A 19,435-nucleotide genomic window follows, 5' to 3' on the forward strand; every position below is an offset into this window, starting at 1 on the left:
AATTCTAACTCACAAAAAAAGACCAGACTTACTGGCCTGACAGATACTGGAGAAACCCTGAGAGTATGGCCCCTGGACACCTTTTTATCTCAGTAATGAAGTCACTCCTGAGGTTCACTGTTCAGCCTGGGATTGGACAGCCCTATAAGACAAAACAAGACTAATGGGGCATAACAGTCCAGGGACAAGGACTAGAAGGCAGGAGGGGACAGGAAAGCTGGTAATAGGGAACCCAAGGTCAAGAAGGGAGAGTGTTGACATGTTGTGGTGTTGTTAACCAATGTCGTCAAACAACATGTGTACTGTTTAATGAGAAACTATTTGTTCTGTAAACCTTCACCTAAAGTACAATAAAAAAAAAAACCAATATATTAGCCATTAGCCTTATGTGTCTGTTGAACACTTGAAAGGTGGCTGTTGCAACTGAGAACCTGAATTTTTAATTTTGTTTAGTTTAAATTTAAATATTTAAAGCTTGAAACATGGGGCTAGTAGCTACACTATCGGACATCAAAAAAAAAAAACAAACCTATTGTTGTTGAGTCAATTTTGACTCATAGCGACCCTATAGGACAGAGTAGAACTGCCCCATAGGGTTTCCAAGGCTATAATCTTTATGGAAGCAGACTGCCACGTCTTTCTCTGAAGAACGGTTGGTGGGTTCAAACGGCCGACCTTTCCTTTAGCAGCTGAGCACTTAACCACCGTACCACCAGGGTTCCTTCCCCTATTGGACAACTCAGACTTAAATACCTGTGTTTCCTCTCCAGTTTCATCTTCTCTCCACCCTTAGTCTAAATTGAGTGATCACTGGGATCCCCATCCAGAAAGCAGTAGTTGAGTGCTGCCCCTGTTCTTTGCTCCCAGGGCAGACTGAGTCCTCTTGCCCTTTGCTAGTCCAACTGTGGACCTCAGACCAACAGCATTAGCATCCTCGGGGGGCTTGTTAGAAATGCAGAAGCTCAGGCCCTTATCCATGACCTACTGAATCATTACCTGTATTTTAAGGTTTATATATTGAATAGATTCTGACTCATGGTGACCCCTTGTGTGTCAGAGTAGAACCGCATGCCATTGCATGAGGAAACATATGAAGATTTAAGTTTTAAAAGAAAAAAAAAAACAAAACACTCCAAAACAGGACAACATTCCAAATCAATGACACATTTCCCAGAAGTTTAGATATTTGTCACAGATGGCGGAAGTTATTCTGAGGTCTGCACAAAGATGATTTAACCTGGCACCACAAACTTACTTACTGGTGGTTTATATTATATAAACCTGTATATATTAAGGTTTGAGAAGCATTGCTGTAGCCCAGTGAGTTAGGCAGGGCACATGAGGAAACTGAGGCTCAGACAACAGGAACGACTCACCAAAGGTCGCATGGCCAGGAATGGACTGAAAAGCAGTCTAGTTCTGGTCTACTGATTGAGATTCACTGTGCAGCTTGCCTTCTCTCTTTATTTATCTGTCCTTTGCTTCGCCCAGGAGGAGCCATTATCAATTTTTTAACAAGAGTCATTTAGTCTCCCAAACTGGCTGCTTACCCATTACCACTAAACTGTTAACACTAAGTCCAGCCATTAACAAAGCAATTTAGCTTAAACAGAAGGCAGCCCCCTGGCCTCCAACATAGAGTTAGCATATCCAGACCAGTGCTTTTCAACCTGGGAGGTACTTCAGGGGCTCTGCAGACATTTGATTCTTATTATAAACATACATATTAATATTTAAAGAGCATAAAGCATAATAGGGCGTGCATGAAAATGTGTAACAGCATACATTTTAGCACATAGAAGACCACCACCAAGTAAGTTTGTGGTGCCAGGTTAAATCATCTTTGTACAGACCTCAGAATAACTTCCGCCATCTGTGACAAATGTCTAAACTTCTGGGAAATATGTCATTGATTAGGAATGTTGTCTTGTTTTGGGTTTTTTTTTTTTTCTTTTCTTTTAAAACTTAGATCTTCATATGTTTCCTCATGCAATGGCATGCGGTTCTACTCTGACACACAAGGGGTCATCATGAGTCAGAATCGACTCGACGGCTTTGTTTGGTGCTGGGATCTCTTCACTACCGGACAGGGCTCAAGAGTAACTGTTGGGCTCATCCTTTCCTTTCATGGTATAATCGTTGTGCAGTGAGTGAAGAGAAGCTCATATGATGACGGTTTAAGTGCTTCCTATAATTTATGGGTGATTCTTAATTGATATTTTGGGTCATTTTACTGAGGTAAAGTTGCATACAATGAAATGAGATTTTAACTGCATAATTTGATGAGTTTTGACAAATATATAAACAATATCCTGTGTTGTACAATATCCTCTTCCCCCAATAAAGTACAAAACATTTTCATCACCCCAGAAAGTTCTTTTATGTCCTCTTCCAGTCAATGCATACTGCTGTATGCCTGATTTCTATCACCATAGATTAAGTTTTTCTCTGTTTTTGAACTTCATACAGATGGGATCTGCCTTATTTCACTCAAAATAATGTTTCTGAGATCCCTCTATGTTCATTCTTTTCTACTGCTCAGTAGTATTCCATCATATAAATATCTCACATTTTGTTTATCCGTTCACCTGCAGATGGCCATATGGGTTGTTACAGTTTGGGGCTATTATGAATAAAACTACCATAAACATTCTTCTACAGGTCTTTTTGTGGACATACATTTTCATTTCTCTTGGGTAAATACCAAGGAGTGGAATTGCTAGGTCATAGGATAGATGAATGCTTACCTTCATAAGAAATTCCCAAACGGTCTCCCAAAGGACTTGGAACACTCCCACCAGCAAGTATGAGAGTTTAAGTCACTTCCCTTCCTCACCAACATATTGGTGCTGTCAGTCTTTTTCGTGTTATCCATTCTGCTAGATACAAAGAGGTATATCATTTTACTTTTTCTTTATCTAGCGCCTTTTCATACGCTTATTGGCCATTTGTAGATCTTCTTTTGTGAAGTGTCAGCTCAAGTCCTTTGCCCATTTACTGGAGAGTTGTTTGTCTTTTTACTACTGATGTATTGGAGTTCTTTTTATATTCTAGACACAAGTCCTTCATCGGATATGTGTGTTATGAATACTTCGTGCCACTCTGTGGCTTACCTTTTTAATTTGTTAATGGGATCTTTACATCTTGATTTTTGAAAACTCAAATGGTGCTGTATATTTCTACTATTTAGGTTTGATATAACAGTTTCTTCTCTCCACTTTCCAAGTCTCTGCAGTTGTTATAAATAAACAAATAAAGGAACATCTTACGATTTGCAACTGCTTATTCATGTAAACCTGGATTTTTATAACTATACTCATTGACTGACTTTACAATACGTAAATAAATGTTAAGCATTCTTCCATTTTTTTTAAGAAAATAGCACACCTGTAACTGTTTAACATATTATAATTCCTTATTGTACTTTATTTATATAAAAGTTCTGTTGTTAAAATAATTTTTTAGAAATCCAAAAAATATACTAGCCTAGGCTACTGTGTCATTCAGTCCACTCTGGTTTACAATAAAAAAAATGTATTTATTCTCTTCATGCTTGTAATTCTTCTCTGATCCATCATCAACTGAATAAAAATGCTTCTATCCTTATGCACACTCTACCTCACAATGTAACTCAATTATAGAACATGAAGTGGGAAATGCTTTAGAAGATCCCCAGAATCCCAATCAGTTAATATGGCCGTTGTAGCCTTGGATCCTTTATTAAGTTGTTTAATACTGTTGTTGTCAGCTGCCATGGAGTAGGTCCCCGACTCATGGTGACCTATGTGTTGCAGAGTAGAATTGCTTCATATGGTTTTCGGGGAAGCAGATTGCCAGGACTTTCTTCAGTGAAGCCACGAGGTGGGTTTGAACCTCCAAACTTTAAGTTAGCAGCTGATTATCTCCAATCTCAGGAGTTCTTTCATGCCTCAATGAGGACAATTTTGGGCCCCCAAGGTTCTAGTACATCTCATCAGGCCAGGCTGAACCCTCCTGGCTAAGAAAGCTCATTCAGCATTATAAGCTCAGGGCATTTAGGATGCACTGATTTTAGGCCAAACGGGGATGGAGGCATATTTCAACCACACTGTTGGGGTCTCCTCTCAAAAATTTCCCTGTGTTCTACAAACAAAACTTAATTTCCCCAAACAGAGGAGCTGTATTTTTATATGAGAGGAATAGCCTAAATTCTCATACCCTGCTGATGAGACTGTAAATTGGTACAATCACTTTGAAAACACAGTAGAGTTGAACAGACACATATCCTATATCCTAGAAATACCACTCCTAGGTATAAACCCCTATACATATACACACGAGCCATGCAAAGAATGTTCACACTAACATTGCTTATGATGGCAAAAAAACTGTAAACCACACAAATGTCTGTCAACAGTAGAGCTGATAACAAATAATGGTACAGTCCTGTCCTGCAATGAAAGAGTATACAGCAATGAAATGGACTATCTGAAACTCATAAACCTAACGTGGAGCAAAAGAAAAAATCACAAAAACTACATACAATATGATTCCATTATATAAAGTTCAAAAACACAACACTCAACAATATATATAGTACTTGGGGATATGTGAATAGGTAGGAAAACTATAAAGAAAAGTAAAGAAATGATGATCACAAATGTCAGAATAGTGATTGTCTCCAAGAGGAAGGAGGGAAATGTGATCAGGGAAGAGGACTCAGGAGGCTTTAAGGTACAGGCATTGGTCTATTTCTTAACCTGAGTGGAGGTTTCACGGGTCAATCATATTATTCTTTAAAGTGTGTGTGTGTGTGTGTGTGTGTGTGTGTGTATAACTACTTGCTATGGAGTTGATTCCGACTCATGGTGACCCCAATGTTGCAGAGTAGAGCTGCTCACCATAGGGTTTTCAAGGCTGTGACCTTTTGGAAGCAGACTGCCAGAACTTTTTTCTGAGGTGCCGCTGGGTGGATTCAAACCACCAAACTTTCAGTTAGTAGCTGATCACTTAACTGTTTGCACCACCCAGGGATTCAGTGTATGTAAATATATACATATGTGTGTGTGTGTATATATATATATACACATGTGTAGATATTTCTCGTATATAGAGAGATAAGGTGTTTATATGTAAACTACAACTTTATGACTGTGTAGATCATAACAAATTATGGATAACATTGTGAAGAACGGGAATTTCAGAACGCTTAATTGTGCTCATGAGGAACCCATACATAGATCAAGAGGCAGTCATTCAAATAGAACAAGGCGATACTGCTTGGTTTAAAATCAAGAAAGGCATACGTCAGGGCTGTATTCTTTCACCATACTTTTTCAATCTGTATGCTGAGTAAATAATTCGAGAAGCTGGACTATATGAATACGAGTAGGGCATCAGGATTGGAGGAAGACTCATTAACAACGTGTGTTATGCAGATGACACAACCTTGCTTGCTGTTAAGTGAAGAGGAGTTGAAGCACTTATTGATGAAGATCAAAGATTACAGCCTTCAGCACCTCACCAGAAAGAAAACAAAAATCATCATAAATGGATCAATAAGCAACATCATGATAAATGGAGAAAAAGTTGAAGTTGTCAAGAATTTCATTTTACTTGGATCCACAATCAACGTCCGCGGAAGCAGCAGTCAAGAAATCAAATGATGCATTGCATTGGGCAAATATGCTGCAAATGACCTCTTTAAAGTGTTGAAAAGCAAAGATGTCACTTTAAGGACTAAGGTGTGCCTGACCCAAACCATGGTATTTTCAATCACCTCATATGCATGCAAAAGCTGGACAATGAATAGGGAAGACTGAAGAAGAATTGATGCATTTGAATTACGGTGTTGGCAAAGAACACTGAACATACCATGGACTGTCAGAAGAATGAACAAATCTGTCTTGGAAGAAGTACAGCCAGAGTGCTCCTTGGAAGCAAGGATGGGGAGACTTCATCTGACATACTTTGGACGTGTTATCAAGAAGGCCCAGTCCCTGGAGAAGGACATCATGCTTGGAAGGTAGAGAGTCAGCAAAAAGAAGAAGACCCTCAATAAGATGGATCAACACAGTGGCTGCAACAATGGACTCAAACATAGCAACAATTGTGAGGATGGTGCAGGACCGGGCAGTGTTTCATTCTGTTGTACACAGGGTCGCTATGAGTCGGAACTGACTCAACAGCACCTAAGAACAACATAACTTTACAGAGCTGTGTCTTAATACACTAGAATCTCCTGCAACCAGGCAAAGTCTTCTGCTCTGAGATGCGTTTAAGAAAGACAAATTAAGAACAACCCAAAGTACACAAGTTCATGTCTCCTATCTCAGGTTCACTCTGGGACATGTGCTTATGTAGAGTGGCTGCTAGAATTAGCAGTATTAGTTCAATTGTTTTCCCTTGAGCACTTCTAGCAAAATTCCAATAAGCTCAGTGTGCATATGAGAAAACCTTACAGAGACAGGAACCCTGATTCTCACAGCTGCTGATACAGCCTCCTACTTGTCCCATTGCCCAGCATCCACATGTGCTGCCACGTGGGCACAGATTCAGGATCTTTCAGTGACCTTTCCTCTCCAATGGCAAGTATCACAGGTTTAAATCAGTCTTACCTATGTGCATAATAAACTCAAATTTTATCCTTTTCCTTTCTCCTGTTTCTATGTTTCCTCTTCAATAAGATGCCTATAGCTAGCCAGGAAACTGTTCCTTGGATAAAAGGCTCCTTGAGGGCAGGTACTATCTTGCTTATGTTTATACCCCTAGTTTCCAGCACAGTGATACTCAGAGAAAGCATTTGTTCTGCATTGTGGTACTCTTCAGTGTTCAGCTATCCTTTAGGCCATACTTCTGGATGTCATCACTTGTTCTCAGTTCTCTCTGTATGCCCTCCTCCCATCCCACTTGTTTTATTTCTCCCTGGGCTAGTCCTCTCATTCCATTTTCCTACTTCTTGTAGAGCTCCCCAGGAATCTTCTGACCTGGGCTGCAGTCTCTGTCCTCTTTACCCTGTGCCTCTCTCATTTCTTGAGTCCTTACTCTGTGCCAGGTCCTGCATTAGGCTTTTCATGGTGGTTCAGTGGTAGAATTCTCACCTTCCACTGGAGACCCAGGTACAATTCCTAGCCAGTGTACCTCATGCTCAGCCAACAGATGTCTGTCAGTGGAGGCTTGCATGTTGTTACGATGTTGAACAGGTTTCAGCAGAGATTCCAGACTAAGACAGACTAGGAAGAAAGGCTTGGTTATCTACTTTTGAAAATCAACCAATGAAAACCCTATGGATTACAATAATCAGATCCCCAATTGAACATGGGGATAGTGCAGGACAGGGCAGCATTTTGTACCATTGTGCCTGGGGTCACCTTGGGTTGGAGGCTGACTCAGTAGTAGCTAACAACAACACAACCTTTAAAATAAATTCTCACAACTCTATGAAGCAGGTGCTATTATCCACATTTTACAGAAAAGGATGCTAATGTGCAGACAGGTTACATAACTTACATATAATCAGAACTAGGGATAAAAAGGGGCCTCCAACCAGGGCTGACTAACCGTAACTTCCCCACCACCACCACCACCACCACCACTATCCTGCTTCTCATCATTTTGTACAGAAATCTTTATTGTGCCCAAATACTCTTGCTCTCTGCCACTGGCCAGGCCCTACACCTCTACCCCTCTGCCAGCAAGACCTGTCTGGCTCTCCATGAAAGCACAGACAAGTAGCTAACAACAGCCACCGCCACCACAGCTCCATTGCACGCTGACAGTTGCCAGTCCAAACCCCAAGCAGTCTGCATCTTTTCTCAGATCTGTCAATACTTTACAATGTCTTTTAATGCAGACACAGTGTCTCTCGTACCCAGTGTTTCATTTCTTGAAGAGAATGAACACAGCCTTTAGCCTTGGTCTGATCTATTCAATCACCTCAATTTCTCCCAGCAGCTCTTGTCCTTTTCCTCCTGATACAGTGTCCAAAATAAATGCAATTTCTCTGCTGATCTGAAGCTCACATCAACCTCCTTACTTCCCAGGCATGTGACTTACTGCAAATATGTCCCTTGGGTTCATCCCAAATGAGCTACCTGACTCTAAGCACTGACAGTTTCGTCTCTCAGAAAGAAAAGGATGTAAGAAGGGAGCTGTTACTCAGGACTTAATTCTGACCAACAAGTAAGAACAAACTGGTGAGGTAGAAGTGACAGGAAACTTGGGAGAAAGTGACCATGTCATGTTAGAGGTTGTTATTGTAAATGAAAGAAGCATTGGATATAGTCAGACAGGCAGCTTTTGAAAAGCAGGTTTCAAAACATTCAGATCCATATGGGGCCATAAATAGACTCTCAAAGTAATAGTGGCCATATCACCAAACCAAAAATCAGGATGTGTCATAAGACAACAGATTTTATATTGAATCTGCTGCAGTGGACGCTCTGATGAACAGAAGTCCAGACTCCAAAACAATGCTTCTAGAACACATTTCAATAGTCTATGGGAATCATAGGATAGACTGTCTAAAACAGAGGCTGTGATGATTCAATTAATTTTATGTGTCAACTTGGCTAGGCTATGGTGCCCAGTTGTTCAGTCAAACACTAGTCTAGATGTTGCTATGGAGGGATTTACATGTGATTAACGTTTAAATCAGTTGACTATGTAAAGCAAGATACCTTCAGTAATGTAGATGGGCCTCTCCAATCAGTTGAAGGGCTTAAGAGCAAAAACTGAAGTTTTCTGAGGAAGAAGGATTCAGTCTCAAGACTGCAAACAGCTGTCCTGTTGGAGCCTACCACCTGACCTATGGATTTTGGACTTCCCAGCCCTCGCAATTGCATGAGCCAATTCCTTAAAATAAATCTGATAGGTGATAGATAGATAGACAGACAGGCAGAGAGATAGACAGATGGATAGATCTTATTGGTTCTGTTTCTCTGGAGAACCCAGACTAAGACACATAGGCTGTCTTAAGTGTTTCAAGTTGAAATATTTGAATACTGAAAGAGATGTTGGGAAGCCCTAAAACAAGAAATTCTCAGAATGCAATTATAGTTGATACCAGTTAAAAAGACACAGAGACAGCTAAAGAAATCAATGTACCTGCAGAGTCACTCTTTGATGAATATAGATTTCAAAAGGATGTAAGAACAAAAAAGTGGAAGGAAAAGTGTAAGAATAAGAATGGCTTTGACTGAAAAACATAGAAAACATCAACTCAAATAGCTTAAAAATAAGGAAACATATTATTTCATATCGCAGAAGTTCATAGGTGATCAAGTTCCAGGCATGGCTGGTGTAACAGGGCACTGGCTCTGCGTCTCTGTGACTCCCTTTGTCATACTCTTCCCTGTGTGTTGGCTTCACCCCCAGACAGGTAGCCAGATGGCTGCAGCAACTCTAGGTATCACATCTGAGCAAGCTAAGGACAGAGAGGGAGCTGAACCATCTGTTTCTTGTTTGTCATTATAAGAGTAAGGAAATCTTCCCAAAATTCTCCAAGCAGACTTCCTTTTACTCTCATTGGGCAAAATTGGACTATATGGTCACCCCTAAACCAATCAATAGCAAGAACTTTTTCATAAAATCACAGTAGAATAATCATCTATAATAGAATGGGTGTTGAGGAATCAGCCAGAGTTATCATCACAGATGGGCACTCACCAGAGAGAAATGTCAAAGAGTGCTGTATACCAGTAAGAGCAGTATCTAGAGGTCACAGCTAGTAATGAGCTGGGGTGACACTGGAAAGGACAACACAAATATCCTCCCAGATACATTTGGATTAATAGGCAAGGAGGCATCCTGCTTGGAACAAACAGTGCAATGGCAACTAAAGGCAGAGGAAAGGAATTTCCACTCAGCCACTGCTTTGCCTCTGTCTTCATAGAAAAAGGTATAGCACACATCAGGCAGAAGGCATTGGTCAGAAGATAAGTGTGTGATGATGAAAGCAGACACTTTCAATGAGTTGTGGTTTTTAGACTCAGGCCAATTTCATCACAGAGCACTGAAAGAACTTTCCATTGGGAGTATAAGTCCTCTAATAGTATTTTTAAAGATTCAAAGAATAAAGGGCAAATGACCTAATCTTCTAAAGGATTTCAGGAAAAGATGGGTTTGGGAAACCCACTGACATGGACCTGAACTTCATTCTTTCATTCTCTCCCTCACCATCAAACTCTCCCTCTCTCTTTTGTCTTTGCCAATGGCTTACAAAAACACCCTGGTATCTCATTTAGTCTCTCATTTCTCTCTAGCTACACTCCATTTCGATACTCCTCTTCAGGACCAAACATCTCACAAAAGTTTTGACATATACCATCCCTGTTTCTGCTCTGTTCACTTCTCAATCCACCTACCTCAAGTTGGTTCTGCCTCTTAGTACTGAAACTGTTGCTGCCTAGGTCACCCACATCTGTATTGCCAAACGTGCTGGTCACTTCTCTGTCCCATCTTCTATGAGTCTCACTGGTATTACACATTGTTGATCACCCCTTCCTTCCGAAATACTCTTCTGTCTTGACTTCCAAAACTTCACACTCTCTGGGATATCCTCTGACTTCAAAGGTCGTTCTTCTCTCTCCCCTGATCCATCTTCCTATCTTTTTCTCCCTCCTCCTCCCTTCTCCCACTCCTCCCTCCTCTTCCCTCCTTTCCCTTCTTTTTCCTCCTCTCCCCCCACCCCCGACACCTGCTTCCTCTCTCTCACTGTCTCTCCTTTACCTGATCTCCTATGCTGTCATTCCCTAGGGCTCAGTACTGGTCTCTATTTTTATCTCTGTACTCTCGTCGTTCTCATGGCTTTAAATACCATTTGTATAATGAATACTCCAAAATTTATAGCTCCAACCCAAACCTCTTTTGAGCTACAGATTGATACATCCAACAGCCCACTTGACATTTTCCCTTAGGGACACTTCGAACTTAACATTCCCGAAGGGAACCAATTCTTTTCTCCCCTAAGATTATTTCTTCTCCCTTCTCCCTTCTCCCTCCTCTATGTAAGTGGAACCCCTGTCTACCCAGTGAGTCAAGCCAGATATCTGAGCATTATGTTTGATTTCTTTATCCATTTAATCCCCCACATCCAATCTATCATTAAGTCTTATCATTTCTACTTCCTAAATACGTCTTGAATCTGTTCACTTCTCTCCATTCCCAATGCAAACTGTTTTGCCCAAACCAATTTCTTTCACCTGGGCTAATTCAATAGCTTTCCAACCAGTTCCCCTGATTCAAGTCTTATCCTCATATAATCCATTCCCCACACAGCAAACAGAGTGAGGTTTTTAAAACCTAAATCAGATTGTGCTACTTTTTTGCACAAAACCTTTCAATGGTTTCCCTTTGCACCTTGAATAAAGTCCAAACTTCTTATTAAGGCTTAGCAAGCCCCACATGACCTGACTTCAGCCAACCTCTTGGTCAAGTGAAGAGCTCAGGCAAACATTTCATAAGGACCATGCAGTGCAAGCCAGAACCCATACGCAGAGGTTCTGCACTGTGCCCCATGGTACTCCAGTCTATCAGCATCCCAGGTTGTGTCCAGGGGAAGGACTCTACCCCCTGCCCCTCTCCCTTTTAATGGACTTTTGTGAAAATAGCCTTGTAGGAAGGGAATATAGTCTGATCTTGCATGCTAGATGCTCAGGGGAGTTGCATGCTGCTGCTGGGAAAGCCAGCAGCCCAATGCTGATAGCATCTGGAGGCCTGGTAGGAGGTTGAGCTTTTCCACTGGGGAGAACAGAGTCACCAGTCCCAGCTAGACAGCTGAGAGCCTGAAGGTGAATTATATTTAATCCTGCTTGTCTCCACACTCTCCATCCTCTAGCACTGTACACTCTTCCTCACTTTACCTCAACTGGATTCTTTTCAGTTCTTCAAACACACCAAGCTTTCACCATCTCAGGGGCTTCACACATGCCATTCCCTCTGCCTGGAGTGTTCTCTCCCAGACTTTCCAAATGGCTGGCTCTTTTATATTCTATCATGTATCAACTAAAATATCTCTTCTTTGAAAGGCCTTTCCTAACTACCTCCGTTATTCCCTACCATTATACCCAGATGGTTTCTTTCATAATACATATCACAGTTTATAATTTGTAAGGAGTCCTTTGTTTCTTTGTTTAAGGTCTGGCTTTTAGTACATTTTAAACTCTATGAGGGCAGGAATTTTAAACATTATTTTATTAAATGATGGTGTTATTACATAGAATGTTAAAAATAATATTCTTATTTTTCAAAATTACAAGTTTAAAAAAAACCCTGTTCATATCATCTCCTTATTATTATTTTTTTAATTAAGAGCATTTCTGATCAATTAAATGAAAATGAAAATTTCTGGGAACCGCTAGGCCAGACAACAGTATATTTTGGTGTATTTATAGCCTAGTTGAATACCTTAGAACCAAAAAAAAAAAAAAAAAAAGTAAATCAATTGATTGATGTAAACCTGTATGAAGAGAAACAAGCAGCTTATAGTCATGAGATATTACTTGTTTTTGTCACCATTATATCCCCAATGTGTAGCATGTTGCCCAGCAGGAATTAGGTATTCAATAAATATTTGCTGAATTAGTGAAACTAATGAGGCATGCCTCATAATGGCATGCCTCAAGAACCAGCTTCTACACATGTTCTGCTCAACATTTTTATCAACATTGACTCAATTCTATTCAATATTTTTATTAAGAAATTGGATAAAGGCATAGAGGGTATGTCTGTCAAATGTACAGATGATATAAAGTTGGCAGAATAACATAGTAGTGAATGAGAAATCAAGATTCAAGATATTGTCAGGTTAGAATAATAGGCCAAAATTAACCTGATAAAATTAACAACCCTTTTTTTAGGTTCAGATGATAAATTACACAAGAACAAGATGTTGGAGATGTGGTTGAACAGGGTACATGATAAAACAATACTGGTAGAAAGAGACACATGAAAGGAAGTGAATAGTAACAGTAAGGACAATGGAAGGAGGTGGCTGTTGTGAATGCCACTGATGTCTTGAAGAGCAACAATGATAGGTTCAGGGTGATTAATTACCAACGCAAGGAAAAATGTGAAAGCCAGCGGGTCTTCTTGGCAACATTTAAGAAAACCTTAATCTACTGCACCACTGGGCAAACAAAGCGGAGAAGCAGGCGCAGGAGCTCAGTGGAGATACAGAGACGTTTCAATTCTCAGCCTCAACAGGTGTACTACGCAAAAATCAGGGCCCTAGTAGGGAAGGGCTGGGCCCTTGAGACTTGGGATACATATATCAACATATTTAGAGTTGAGAAGTTTGAACTACTGGATTCCCCAGAATTTGCTAGACCTGTAGAAGTGGCCCAGTCTGTTAGAAGATAGTGAATTTGCCTTGCTTGAAGATCATGCAGGTGGTTCAAATGAGGCAAGTGCCTTACAAGGTAATGATTATCCCTTTTAGGATCTACCCCTGCCTCTCCTCTTGTCAAACAGACCAATAACAAAGATCAAATCACATGACTGGCAGAAGATCAAATAGGTTTACTCTATTAGCTATAACAGATGAGCAGGAAGTGGCAAGTACACTGGAGGCCTTAGTAAGATACATGCATTCATTCTAAAGAGAGATAAACCCTTCTAAGATTCAGGGGCCAGCCATATCGGTAAAGTTTTCAGGGTCCAGGTGTTTGGGGCATGCCTGACCTCCTCCGAAGTAAAGAAACAAATTATTGAATTTTATAACATCCACAACTAAGAAAGAAACACAGCACTTGTATAAGAGATGGCATGTTCAATCCATTTATTTGTTGACATAGAAACTGCCAGCTTTGAATAGTGCCCAGAGGGGGAAAAGTGCTCTGCAGCAAGTCCAGGCTGCAGTGCCAGCTGTCCTTGCTACTTTAGCCATATGACCCAATGGAAACAAGACTTACGAAAGCAATACAAAGTAGAATTCTGAAGCTTTTCCTGGATGGGACAAACATTCCACCAGAAGTAAGGAGATTTGAGTGGTACAATGAGTGGATTCCAGCAGATACTATGGTGCTCCACCAGCTTCCCTCTTCAAATCAAGGTACCCACTCCCCAGCTTCTAGAAATATCAAATCATGAGGGCTCACAGCTGCGTCCCTAAGTGGTTATACCCCCCAGCAATAGGAAACTGCCTCACACATAGACAAGCCAACAGCCCATACGTACTGGGTGATGTGAGCCCTTTTCAATTAGGAACAACCCTGAAGGGCCTTCCCAGCTCCAGAGCTCCATGCAGGATCTGCTGACTCCTCAGCTGCAAACACATCACGGGTCAAGATGTTGTCCTAAGTACACTCTCCCATAAACCTTCTGCATGCAACTCTCCATCTCAGAGTCAGTTTATAGAGAACCCAATCAAAGATGGCAATATCTATCACCTTCTCTGTAATCAAGATGATATCATTTGTACTTTTTCATTTGTTTTGTATGATTTCTTCAAGCCACCATGTCATCGTTTTCAGTTATTTTCATTCTATTTTTATTATCTTCACTGTCTTTCAATTCGGTAATGTTCTTGTTTTATCTTCCATTTCCTTCAGGAGCTCTACTAACTCATATGCCATATCTTTCTGTTCTCTTATTTTTTCTTTGAATCCATCTGTCTCATTTTGAACTCCTTTTTAGAAAGATTATATTGTCTGTGATTTCTATAAGAATTTGGAAAACTGTTAGATTGGACCATATGAAAACCGTATTTTTGTGAGTTAAAAATAGTCAAATATCAAAAATTTCATCTAATTCAACTTGATATTTATCCAAAGCTTTCCTGTAATTTTTGGCTTATTCTTCTTGCTATGCACATTTTTCATATACATTCATCTTTTTTCTTTCTCCTTCCCTGCAACCAAAAAAACCAAACCCACTGTCTTCCAGTAGATTTTGACTCAAAGCTACCCTATAGGACAAAGTAGGACTGCCTCATAGGATTTCCAAGGCTGTAAATCTTTACAGAAGCAGACTGCCACATCTTTCTCCTGAAAAGTGGCTGGTGGGTTCTAATTGCCAACCTTTCAGTTAGCAGCCGACCACTTTCACCACTGTGCTACTAGGGCTCCTTTCTCCCTCCCCATTCTAAGCAAAGATCCTGTATTTGTTTCCTTTTTTAAAAATAATTACTTCTATGTGAATGAGGTTAATTACCTGCTAAAGAGTAATGTAAGAGCAGAGTGGAAAAGAGTTGGGACCCTCTCAATTCTTCTCTTTGCACGTATTGTGAAAGATTTTTTTTTTCCCCACAAATCTGGATTTCTTCTTCCCTAAATTTTAAGTGCTTAGTGAGTAGCCCTGGTAGCACAGTGGTTAAGAGCTTGGCTACTAACTAAAAGGTCGGCAGTTTGAATCCACCAGCCTCTCCTTGGAAACCTATGGGGCAGTTCTACCCTGTCCTATAGGGTTACTGTGAGTCTGAATCAACTTGATGGCAACAGGCTTTTTATTTTTTTAGTAGACTAGTGTAGTTCACACACATATGGTTGCCTACAGTACAGCCCAGGAAGGGAATGCTCATGCAAGTAATTTATGGTGGGAATGATTTCAGGACGAACCTTTAAGGGACTGAGGGCATTCGGATAGAGCGGGGAAAGAAGTTGAGCAAAGAGTTTCAGCTGAACTGTAGCCCCAACCTGTTCTTTGGGGGAGCTCTGGGGCAAGAATGGCATTACAGACTCATCACACACAGGGGAAAGACTAGATCTTTGTGTCCCTATATAAGTCAGCTGGAGGCTGCCCCAGGGATAGGGTAAAACCTACTGGGCATTTCTGATGCGACAGCTCCTGCATGCTGTGGAAAATTCTCTGGCGAAGGGCAGCAGTGACCCATAGCAGCCAACACTCTCAGAACCTGTGAAATGTGTGCACTGGCCTGGTAATGGAAATGTGGGTTCTCTGTGTTGTTTCCTCTCCCTCTTCCAGCCCACTCTGTCTCAGGCAGTTGCCCTGAGATAAGTGGCCAGGTCATCAATAACTTGGTAACAGAAATGGCCTGCCTTCTTGGTTCTCCTTTTGCTTCCTCATGCAGTCTCCTCTGTAGGGGCACTCCCCCTCTCCTGGGGCCAGGCCACAATCCTGGGTCTCACTACTTAAATTAAAAGGTCACTGGCAATGGTCTTTCAGAATGGAGATACTTACCCTTGAGGAAAGCTGCATCCTGCTCCCAGCTCAAGGCAGCAGTGTCAGCTTTCGACATGCTTTCTCTATTTGATACCATTTCCACAGTTTTTGACAGGCAGACTTCATACTCTCTTGTTAGGAGTTGGGCTGTTTTCTTGCTTCATTAAGTATGGTGGATTTTTTCTCTCTTTTTGTGATGTTCTCATAGGCGTTTAGGGGTGGTGAATGGCACGATCTGAAATGGAAAGTCTCTCTGTAGACTTTTTCTTTTTTCATTGGGAAAGATATCTTGTATACAGATATCATTTTACATAATGTTTATGTACAGTTTAAAGTACAAAAATAACAAAATAAAACAACCTGTACCCATTACCCAGATTAAGAAATAGAACATAAGCGATATCTTCAAAATCCCCATGTATGCTCCTCTCCAATCATATTCTCCTCCCTCTTCCCCAGAGGGACCTACTATTTTGAATTATCTTGATCATTACCTTGCTTTATTTAATAGTTTTACCATATAGATATGTAATTTCTGAAGACAATATTGTTGAGTTTTTCCTAATTCTTTAGAGTACAACCTCAATTATATCCCACATGAATTTGTAGACCATCTCAAAAATAGATTTGACACATTGAACACTAATGACCAAAGACCAGAGGAGTTGTGAATGACATCAAGGACATCATACATGAAGAAAGCAGAAGGTCATTTAAAACACAGGAAAGAAAGAAAAGACCAAAATAGATGTCAGAAGACATTCTGAAACTTCCTCTTGAACACAGAACAGCTAAAGTGAATCAAAGAAATGATGAAGTAAAAGAGGTGAACAGAAGATTTCAAAGAGCAGCTCGAGAAGACAAAGTATTATAATGAAATCTGCAAAGACCTGGAGTTATAAAACCAAAAGGGAAGAACACGCTCAGCATTTCTCAAGCTGAAAAAACTGAAGAAAAAATTCAAGCCTCGAGCTGCAATTCTGAAGATTTCTATGGGAAAAATTTTGAATGACGCAGGAAGCATCCAAAGAAGATGAAAGGAATACACAGAGTCACTGTATCAAAAAGAATTGGTCAACATTCAACCATATCAGGAGGTAGCATATGATCAAGAACTGACTGTATTGAAGGAAGAAGTCAGGCTGCACTGAAAGCATTGGAGAAAAATAAGGTTCCAGGAATTGATGGAATACCAAATGAGTTGTTTCCAAAAACAGATACAGTGCTGGAAGCACTCATTCATCTGTGCCAAGAAATTTGGAAGACAGCTACCTGGTCAACCAACTGGAAGAGATCCATATTTATGCCCATTCCAAAGAAAGGTGATACGGAAATTATCAAACAATATCATTAATATCACATACAAGTAAAATTTTCCTGAAGGTAGTTTGACAACAGTTGCAGCAGTACATCAACAGGGAACCACCAGAAATTCAAGTCAGATTCAGAAGAGGACATGGAACAAGGGGCATCATTGCTGATGTCAGATGGATTTTGGCTGAAAGCAGAAAATACCAGAAAGTTGCTTACTTGAATTTTGTTAACTGTGCAAGGGTATTTGACTGTGTGAATCATAACAAAAACGGATAACATTGCAAAGAATAAGAATTCCACATTTAATTGTGCTCATGAGGAACCTGTACATAGACCAAGAGTCAGTCGTTGGAACAGAACAAGGGTATACTACATGATTTGAAATCAGGAAAAGTGTGCATCAGGATTGTATCATTTCACGATACATATTCACTCTGTATGCTAAGTAAATAATCCGAGAAGCTGGACTATATAAAGAAGAATTTGGCATAAGAATTGGTGGAAGATTCATTAACAACCTGTGATATTCAGGTGACACAACCTTGTGTGCTGAAAGTGAGGAGGACTTGAAGCAGTTACTGATGAAGATCAAAGACTACAGCCTTCAGTATGGATTACACCTCAACATAAAGAAAACAAAAATCCTCACAACTGGACCAATAAGCATCATGATTAATGGAAAAAGATTGAAGTTGTCAAGGATTTCATTTTACCTGGATCTACAATCAACGTCCATGGAAGCAACAGTCAAGAAATCAAACCATGCATTGCATTGGGTAAATCTGCTGCAAAAGACCTATTTAAAGTGTTGAAAAACAAAGATGTCACTTTTTTAAAAAATAATAATATATTTATTGTTGTGCTTTAAGTGAAAGTTTACAATTCAAGTTAGTCTCTCATACAAAAATTTACCCATGCATTGTTAAGGGACCCTAGTTGCTCTCCCTATACTGCGACAGCACACTTTTCACCCTGGATTTCCCGTATCAATTCAACCAGCTCCTGACCCTCTCTGCCTTCTCATCTCGCCTCTGGACAGGAGCTGTCCATTTCGTCTCATGCATCTACTTGAGCTAAGAAGGATACTCTTCACGAGAATCATTTTATGTCCCATAATCCAGTCTAATCTTTGTCTGAAGAGTTGGCCTTGGGAATGGTTTTAGTTCTGGGTTGACAGCGAGTACAGGGGCCATGTTTTCTGGGGTTCCTGCAGTCTCCGTCAGACCATTAAGTCTGGTCTTTTTACTAGAATTTGAGTTAAGCACCCCACTTTTCTCCTGCTCCATCCGGGGCTGTCTGTTGTATTCCATGTCAGGATGGTCATTGGTGGTAGCCAGGCACCATCTAGTTCTTCTGGTCTCAGGCTGATGCAGTCTCTAGTTTATGTGGTCCTTTCTGTCTCTTGGGCTAATACTTTCCTTGTGTCTTTGGTGTCCTTCATTCTCTTTTACTCCAGGTGGTTGCAACAAATTGATGCATCTTAGATGGCCCCTCGCTAGCTATTAAGACCCCATACGCCACTCACCAAAGTAGGATGCAGAACATTTTCTTAATAAACTTTGTTACACCAATTGACCTAGATGTCCCCTGAAAGCATGGTCCCCAGACCCCTGCCCCTGCTACTCTGTCCCTCGAAGTGTTTGATTGTATTCAGGAAACTTCTTAGCTTTGGTTTAGTCCCGTTGTGCTGACTTCCCCTGTAGTGTGTGCTGTCCTTCCCTTCACCTAAGTTAATTCTTGTCTGCTATCTAGTTAGTGAATAACACTCTCCCTCCCACCCCAACCTCATAACCATCAAAGAATGTTTTCTTCTGTGTTTAAACCTTTTCTTGAGTTCTTATAATAGTGGTCTTATACAATATTTTTCCTGCTGTAACTGACTAAATTCAGTCAGCATAATGCCCTCCAGATTCCTCCATATTATAAGGTGTTTCACAGCTTCATTGTTCTTTATCATTGCGTAGTATTCCATTGTGTGAATATACCATAATTTGTTTACCCATTCGTCCATTGATGGGCACCT

Source organism: Trichechus manatus, unplaced genomic scaffold (assembly GCF_000243295.1).
Source record: "Trichechus manatus latirostris isolate Lorelei unplaced genomic scaffold, TriManLat1.0 scaffold00090, whole genome shotgun sequence".
NCBI lineage: Eukaryota > Metazoa > Chordata > Mammalia > Sirenia > Trichechidae > Trichechus > Trichechus manatus.